At 46.2% G+C, this 8,099-nt stretch overlaps 1 protein-coding gene across 2 annotated transcripts in view; it reads right to left on the bottom strand.

Annotated features, from left to right (window-relative positions):
- The window catches only part of ITGA6 (integrin subunit alpha 6), an 83,999-nt gene that overhangs the window by 75,343 nt on the left and 557 nt on the right, over positions 1–8,099 (bottom strand). The gene's annotated exons all lie outside the window — the stretch shown is intronic.

Raw genomic sequence — 8,099 nt, 5'->3', positions numbered from 1 at the left:
GCTGGTTGGCAAACAAACATGAGACCAGGCAACCACGGCTTCATGTCCCTTGTTTTTGCCTTCTGCACTTTCTTTCATGGTACTTTCCCCATTCCAGCTAATTCAGAACAGTCGTCCTTACCACTTAATTGGTTTTTAAGACTTAAAAGTTTCCTACAGTCTTTTTGCCAATTTGGGATTAGATGAAGTCACAGCAGTATTCAACAGTAGAATCCAGCACATGTAGATGTGGATGTGTGGTGTGGGGAAGGGCAGCGGCTACCTTGCGGCCTAAGGAAGGCGTCATTCTGCCAACACACCAACTATGCAACAGGTGAGCTGATTCCCAACGGTCTTGCCCTGTTGATTGAAATGGAAAAGCCAGACTACATTCATTTAGATGGTGATCATTCCACCCTCTTACGAGACTAACAGGGACCAACACTGGTGAAGTTCACAACTAATTAACAATTAGCCTCTTAATTTAGTTCCAAGAAATCTGTGTGCAATTCTAAATACCAGTTTAATAAACAAAAATTTGCTAAAACATGACTTCCACACTTTGTCCATGCATCTTTCAACTTTAGGCAGCTTCATCATTGACAAATCAGATCCAGCTTTGCACAGGCTCCTTCCTATCATACATTAATGCCAAAAAAAGGACTAAGAAAAATAAATCATCACCAGCCCAGCCCTGGGCGGAGTGTACACCACCCAGCCTGCCAGGAATGGGAGTGGAGGGGTGCGACTTTCCAAGTCACAGAGGTCTGAGAAGATCTGGAAACCAGACATTTGGTATTCCTTATGAATAACTCCAGCCTGAACGTGCACAAACCACCCTCTGTAGGTACGCTACGCCCAAAGTCCCTGCCCATCATTCCTGCACCAGTCTGCCCATTCATCTCCACTGCTCGTGGAAGCCCTGCTGGTGTTCATCTACTGCACCATGGCTACCAAAAGACCACAAGGTATGGTGCTTCTGAGATGTACTTTCCAAACATGGTAACTGTAGGACGGAGGCAGAGGGAGGATGGCCACTTGAACATCATCACAATCGATGCCCCAAAGAGAAAGTACACCCACACAAACCAGGCAGCGTGGAAGCGGTGGACAGAGAACCAACTCACCCAACATGTCATGGGCACTTCACCTCTCACTGTCTTCGTTTCCACATTTATTTAACATGCACAAAGTGCTTACTCTGAGTCAGGACTAGTCTAAGGTACAATTATCCTCATTTTACAGCTGAGGAAAGAGACCTAGAGGGATGAGGTGTTGTGATTTATAATAATATAGGTTTGGTTTTCATCTAGTGTTCCTGGCACAGAGCTCCTAAAACCCTTGGAATTTGCCAAGTAAGAAGAGCGACAAAGGTGTCTACTGTTATGTTAATGACGTGGCTCCGCCTGCACCTAAGGAGGGGGGCTGATTGCCAGGAGAACCAGGCACCTTATTAGGGGGCTGGAACTTTCAGTCCCACCCTCCTGACCTCCAGGGAGGAAGAAGGGCTGGAGGTTGCGTTCAATCAGCAATGGCTAATGTTTTAATCAACTGTGCCTATTGTATCAAAGCCTCCATAAAAACTCAAAAGGATGGAGTTTGGAGAAGTTTGGGGTTGGAAACCACATGGAGATTTGGGGGTGGGGGTGGCATGCTGGAAGAGAGCATGCAAACTCTAAACCCTTCCTCCAATTCTTGCCCTACACATGTCTTCCACCTGGCTGTTCCTGAGTTATATCTTTTTATAATACACTGGTAATCTAGTTAAAAAAAAAAAAAGAAAAGAAAGAAAGAAGCAGCAGCTTCTTCAAGTTCTGTGAGCCACTACAGCAAATTAATCAAACCCAAGGCAGGGATCGTGGGAAATTCCAATCTATAGCCAGTCTGTCAGAAGCCCAGGGGACAACTTGGACTTGACATGGGCATCTGAAGTGGGGGAGGCAGTCATGCAATACTGAGCCCTTAATCTGTGGGATCTGATGCTATCTCCAGGCAAACTGACAGAACCGAGTTGACTGGTATCTGAGGATGGTGTGATGGTAAAACCCCTACACACTGGCATGGGGAGCAGAATGTTAGGTATTCTCCACAATGTACAGCAGGAAATGACAGAGAAGGACTTGATCCCATCCACTGGGATTCAGACTCCAGCTCTAGAATCTCCTCTGATGCATTATATCGTGTTCCTTCTGGGTAAAAACGGAAAGCTCATCTAGCTCAAACTTAGAAAATGTTATGAACAGATTCTTAGACCACATCTATAGAAACTGGTATAATAGATCTGGCCTGAGCTCAAATTTGGAGAAGGAAATGGCAATCGACTCCAGTATTCTTGCCTGGAGAATCCCATGGACAGAGGAGCTTGAAAGGCTTCAGTTCATGGGGTCACAAGAATTGGACACAGCAAGCCTCAAATTGTATTTTTACAAAGAGATTCTCCAAGTTACCTTGATGACCAGCCAGGTTTGAGAACCCGGAAAGTTCCTTGTAGATAAAATCATTTGATTCTAAACTTGTACCCAAACACAGGTGGGGGCTGGCCCTACTCCCAGGGCCCATTACTAAGGGGCTCAACTTGACCACTCTCTCAAAAGGCCGTTAGAACTCTGGTTCTGACCCGTGGGCCACCTGGATCACAATTCTACATACAGCTCTCACTGGAGGGGGTTAGCAGCTACCCCACCACTGCACTTAAAGAGCTACATGTATCCAAGATCCCCTTACTGACCATGAGTAATTAATGTTTAGCCATCAAACACACGTGCCCTTCCATTTGACCCCCACACCCTTGTCAAGTAGCTTCAGGACCTTAGTCTACAGCCACCCTTCTCTATGTAGTCTTGATTTAACAACCAGCAGATCTCAGTACCCAGTGCAGTATAGGTCAGCCTGTATTTCTGGGGTTAAGTTATAAAGTATGCCTTTAAGGCAAAAGTCAAGTGTAATTAAAAATCACTCATAAAAATCCCTTAGCAACGCCTTGGGCCCTTGAGAACTCAAAAAACCAAGAGTTAACCTCTTTGAGCAAAGAGTTGGATATGACTGAGTCTGAGCGACTGAACTGAACTGAAGCTCTTTGATGTCTCTTTGCATACCACTTTAGCTCCCCTTTCCCTGGAGGCAGCAGAGACCAATGTCTACGATAAGTTGGAGAAGCCCGAAGGTCATTAAATAAAGGGATTTCTCCCTCTCTACCCTGAGCTGGAAAAGTTGATTGCACAAGTTAAATTGAGTGTATGTTATGACTCCATTTTATTTGCAAAGCATATGAAGGTGCTATCAGGCAAAGAAATGAACATAAGACCCTTGCCCTCACATAACCTATTATCCACCTGGGCGGGATTAGCCCATACTCTGAAAGTGGCAGACAATAGTTAAATATTACAGAATTAAATAATACAAAACCATCAGAGCTGTCAGGCACGTGACACGAAGGACTGCTGTTGCTGCTAAGTCGCTTCAGTCGTGTCCGACTCTGTGCAACCCCATAGACGGCAGCCCACCAGGCTCCCCCGTCCTGGGATTCTCCAGGCAAGAACACTGGAGTGGGTTGCCATTTCTTTCTCCAGTGCATGAAAGTGAAAAGTGAAAGTGAAGTCGCTCAGTCGTATCCGACTCTTAGCAACCTCATGGACTGCAGCCTACCAGGCTCCTCCGTCCATGGGATTTTCCAGGCAAGAGTACTGGAGTGGGGTGCCATTGCCTTCTCCGGACACGAAGGACTACAGACATTCAAAGGAAGAAGACATGATGTAGCATGGGTTGGGCCCAAAAGGATTTCATGGAGAAAAGTAAACTGGTTTACAGGATGATGTTCTTCAGGATGGACTGACTTGGAACTAACCAGCATTCCAGGTAGAACTGACCGTGTCATCTAAGCACAGGACAGTATGTTCCATTATGTCTCCAGTATCTATCTTAAAAGTGCCAGGTCATCCACCTGTCACTCTGTCCCTATGCTGAGTCAAGGTCTAAGTGCATCCATGCATCACAGTTCCAGTACTATTTGGTGACAAGGCTTAAATCCTGATATTACTGATGGCACCACCAACTCAATGGACATGAATTTGAGCAAATTCCAATAGTTGAGAACAGAGGAGCCTGGCGTGCTGTAGTGCATAGAGTCACAGAGTTGATAAGACTTAGAGCCACTGAACAACAACAATATTGTTGTGCTAAAATAGGGAATTATACAACTAAGAACATAGTAACTGCTTCTTTAAAATAATGTAAAGCTTTTTTACCTGAGCATTTCACCTGACTTTTCTGACATTATTATTCATATCACACAAATACTGACTTTTTTTTTTTTTGTAAACCCTAAGTCATGACTTGGATGGACTCACAAGACCAGCCTGTGTTAAAATTAAACTTGTCTATTTCTGCTTTCTTGCAGAGTCCTAAGATTTCCTCTAAGTCTCCCTGCCCATTTGGCTCTTTCTCCACTCTCGGGACTCAAGGTGACCGAGACAGTCCCTGGAGGATGGCCCTGGGCCACATGGCACTCTGAATGAATGCAAGGAAGCGAGTGCTTAGGTACACATCCTGGACATAGTTCTGATCCCCAGCTGGCTCCTCACTGGGCTTTTTCAGAAGGGGAAGGAATGACAGGCAAAGAAGGAAGGACCCAGAAGCTGATCCAAGGCCAGCTGGAATAAGTGTCCATAGGAAGAGAGTCCAGGCACAGATATTTAAATAGACAGCTCTGACCCACGTGAGGAGCGGTTTAATAAATCAACCTAACATAGTACATTTCCAAAACTCAATTTCTCCAGGTCTGAAGGACACGTCTGACTTTTCCTTTTAGAGGTGAAATGAGCATGAGTCAGAAATGCCAAGTTCAAATCCAGATTCTGTTAAGATTCTGCTTAAGCACTCATGAGACTATAGACATTTCTTTAACTTTCAGCTTTAGCTTCTTCATCTATAAAGGGAGCTAGCTGGACTAGATGATCTCTAGTTCAGTAAACATGATTTTAAGAGCAAGAACATCACAAGTGTGAGAAAAACCAAGAGCAAACACTATACAGTCAAAATAGAAGCGACAGTAGGCCTGGTGGGCCTGAGGAAGACAGTGGAGATCAGAAAGTTCCCAGAAAGAAAATGTCAATTGGGATAAGCCCAGCATCGCAGATATAACTTAAAGATCTATTCCTTCTGGATTCTGTCCTGCAATCACACTCAGACTCAGCTCCTCCCAGAAGAGTAAAGAGGGCTGACTCACAGGATGGACATACCAACAGATGCCATCCCATACTTTCTACCTAGTTGGGGTGACTCAACCTTAGATCCTGACCTCAGTAACTGAGCCAAACTTCTTTACTATCTAGCCTAAAAATTTTTGATCTCTATTTTATGATCTCTATTTCAGTTTTACAGTCCCCAAAGTTTTAGGAATAGCCAGTGGCTCAGACGTAAAGAATCTGCCTGCCAAGCAGGAGACGTGGGTTTGATCCCTGGGTCAGGAAGATACCCTGGAGAAGGAAATGGCAACCCACTCCAGTATTCTTGCCTAGAAAATCTTGAGGACAGAGAAAGAGTCAGATACGACTTAGTAACTAAACAACAACAAACATGTTTTAAGGCGCTCAGATACAATATCATTCTGTTATAAAATCTTAGAGCTTAAGATACGAAATATTTAAATAGCATTGTAGAAAGTTTAACCCACAAAAATCTATGGTTTGTTCCCACAACGCTGCATTCACCTGATACGCTCACACATCTTTGATATTTTACTTCTTCCGCCTCAATGAAGCCCCTTGTTTGAGAAATTTACTTTTGTTGTAAATCTAAGGTTGATTAAAGTTAAAATGCTTTGAAAATGGGGTTCATAAATGTGATTAAGTTTAACATACCCAATGCCAATAACCTTCGACTTCACTCTTTAGCAGAGTGAGACTCATAGGATGTTTAACATCTGCAGAGTCCCAGGCACACAGGAGAAATTCAGTTACTGTTTCTAAATGCATCACCATTAACAACTACCATTTAGTCAGCAAATACCCATGCCAGGCAGGAATTAGGCACTTTGCATGTTATCTCTTAATCCTTACAACAAGCCTATTGAGCAGTAATAGCTCCATTTTACAGATAAAAACACCAAGGCTCAAAGTAACGGCTGCAAAATACCAAGAAGGAATTTTGAGCTTAGGTCTCTCTCACCAGTGCCCTGAAATACTCCCAATAAGTGCAGAGTTTAGGAAGCTGGCCCACAAGCTGTGGGGTCTCAACCTCACTGGCTGTTACTTTACACCCACATCCTTTACTGACAAAGGTGATAACTAATGTGGGTATGGCCTGTGTGTACTGGTTCTCCTGGGTGAGGCCAGTGCTGCTAGATTACTTTACCAAAAGAAGGTGGGGGTGTGGCACTTGACAGAAATCACAGCCCCCTAGAGTGGGCACACTCTCAGGTCCAAAGAAAGAGACAGTTTCCTTAAAGTGAGCCACTCTTCTCTGTCGGTCCCTAAGAAGAGCATTTCTAGCAGGCATCAGCCCCCAAACACAGGCTTCCTCTTATATACCTGCAGCAGGTCTAACAGCAGAGAAGCCCACCAAGGAGAACAAGTTTGAGCAAGCACACCGCTAACCTTGGTGACAACAGAGATCCTGGCTGAAACTACCTTTTGCAAATCTCCACCCCCACAGATAACTTTCCGCCCCAGTACTTCCCCTTCACAATGTTTGCTTGACCCAGTATTTCAAGGAAACCACCAGCTTCAGTAGAGGACTGGTGCAGAGCATGCCAAAGAGAATATATTCCCTCTGCTGGCCCGTGGTCATTTCTGCACTAACAAGTTCATTCTCCATATGGGTGAATGCTCATCTACACATTCAAGTACTCAGAGACACCAAACATCATCCATTAACTGAGTTAACAGACACCACTTTTCATTTCAAATTTACAGCATCACAATTATTTCTGCTGAGAGAAAACAGAATATAAGCAGCTGCTCAGGCCTGCAGACCACCCCTCGGCCTTCCCACCCCCTACTAATTTCTTTGCTTCGCTGGTAGCTATTATTAGGAAAATCTGACTTTAAGATTCAGGCACCTAGAACCTTCACCAATTCCGAAGTTCTTAATTACTGAAATCAAGATTTTCCCTGCGGCCCTAAAACCCCATTCCCCTCTCCTAAAGTCCTCTCCTCTGTGGGTGTACTTTGCATTCTTTGGTCTGTTGGTCCTGGAAGGACCTCAGCTCAACCGAAGGGCTGGCGGGGGGAAGTGGGTAACCTTTTGTGAGTTTATTTTTCGGTAGCCCAGATCAAGAATGCGGCCCCACAGCGATTAAGGCCACTAAGCTCCCAAATACCCTCTCCTGCCTAAACAGTTTGATCATGTGAGAACCAAACACTGTCTAAGAAAGAAAAGGAGAAGCGACGAGGGCCGGCCTCCACTTTCTCCCCGGAGGAGCACCGCTGTGCCGCGGTGCTGGGGGGGTCGGGGGTTGTCACTTCCAGACCTCGTTTGCAAAGCCCCCAACCTAGATCGGACATTTTGCTTTAACCCCTCGGCAGGGCCTCCGAGGGCTGGGGCCCGGGTAGCGGGTGGCGCCGGGCGCTTTGTGGCTGGTGCGGGGTGGGGGCGGGGGGTCGGCCACCCCGCTAACAGGGTCTTGTTTTCTCAGCTGATCTAGCTCTGCCGAACAGGTGCTTGGATGGTGCCATCTTTTTAAAGGCGGCGGAGGCGTGTAAAAGTCTCCCTACCGGGGAACCCGCCCTTCGGGGAAAGCCTCGCAGGACGTGATGAAAGGTGGCTTTCCAACTTCTGCGAGGCGCGCGAGTCTGCCGGGGGATGGGGGGGCGGGGTGATCTCTGTGAGTTTGGGAAAGGCCTGGATCTCCCTAACGACCCTCTCAGTCATCTCACCGCAGCGAAACAGCGACCCCCCTCCACCCCAAGTCACCCCCCGCTCAACACACACGTGAAGCTCAGCAAAGCGTGCCACCTGCCGGGTTCCCAGCAAACATGCCCGGAGGGAAGGATCGCCGGAAAGCACTTTGTTTTAAAAAAAAAAAAAAAAAAGTAAACTCTCCCGGGTCTGAGGACAGCCCCGCCTGGCACCGGGGCCGCGGTGTGCACAGTCGGCCCCCGGGTTCTTTCCGGGGCTGAATT

The sequence above is a fragment of the Muntiacus reevesi genome, chromosome 3 (assembly GCF_963930625.1).
Source record: "Muntiacus reevesi chromosome 3, mMunRee1.1, whole genome shotgun sequence".
NCBI classification, from domain to species: domain Eukaryota; kingdom Metazoa; phylum Chordata; class Mammalia; order Artiodactyla; family Cervidae; genus Muntiacus; species Muntiacus reevesi.
This window is presented reverse-complemented; position numbering and strand designations above follow the sequence as displayed.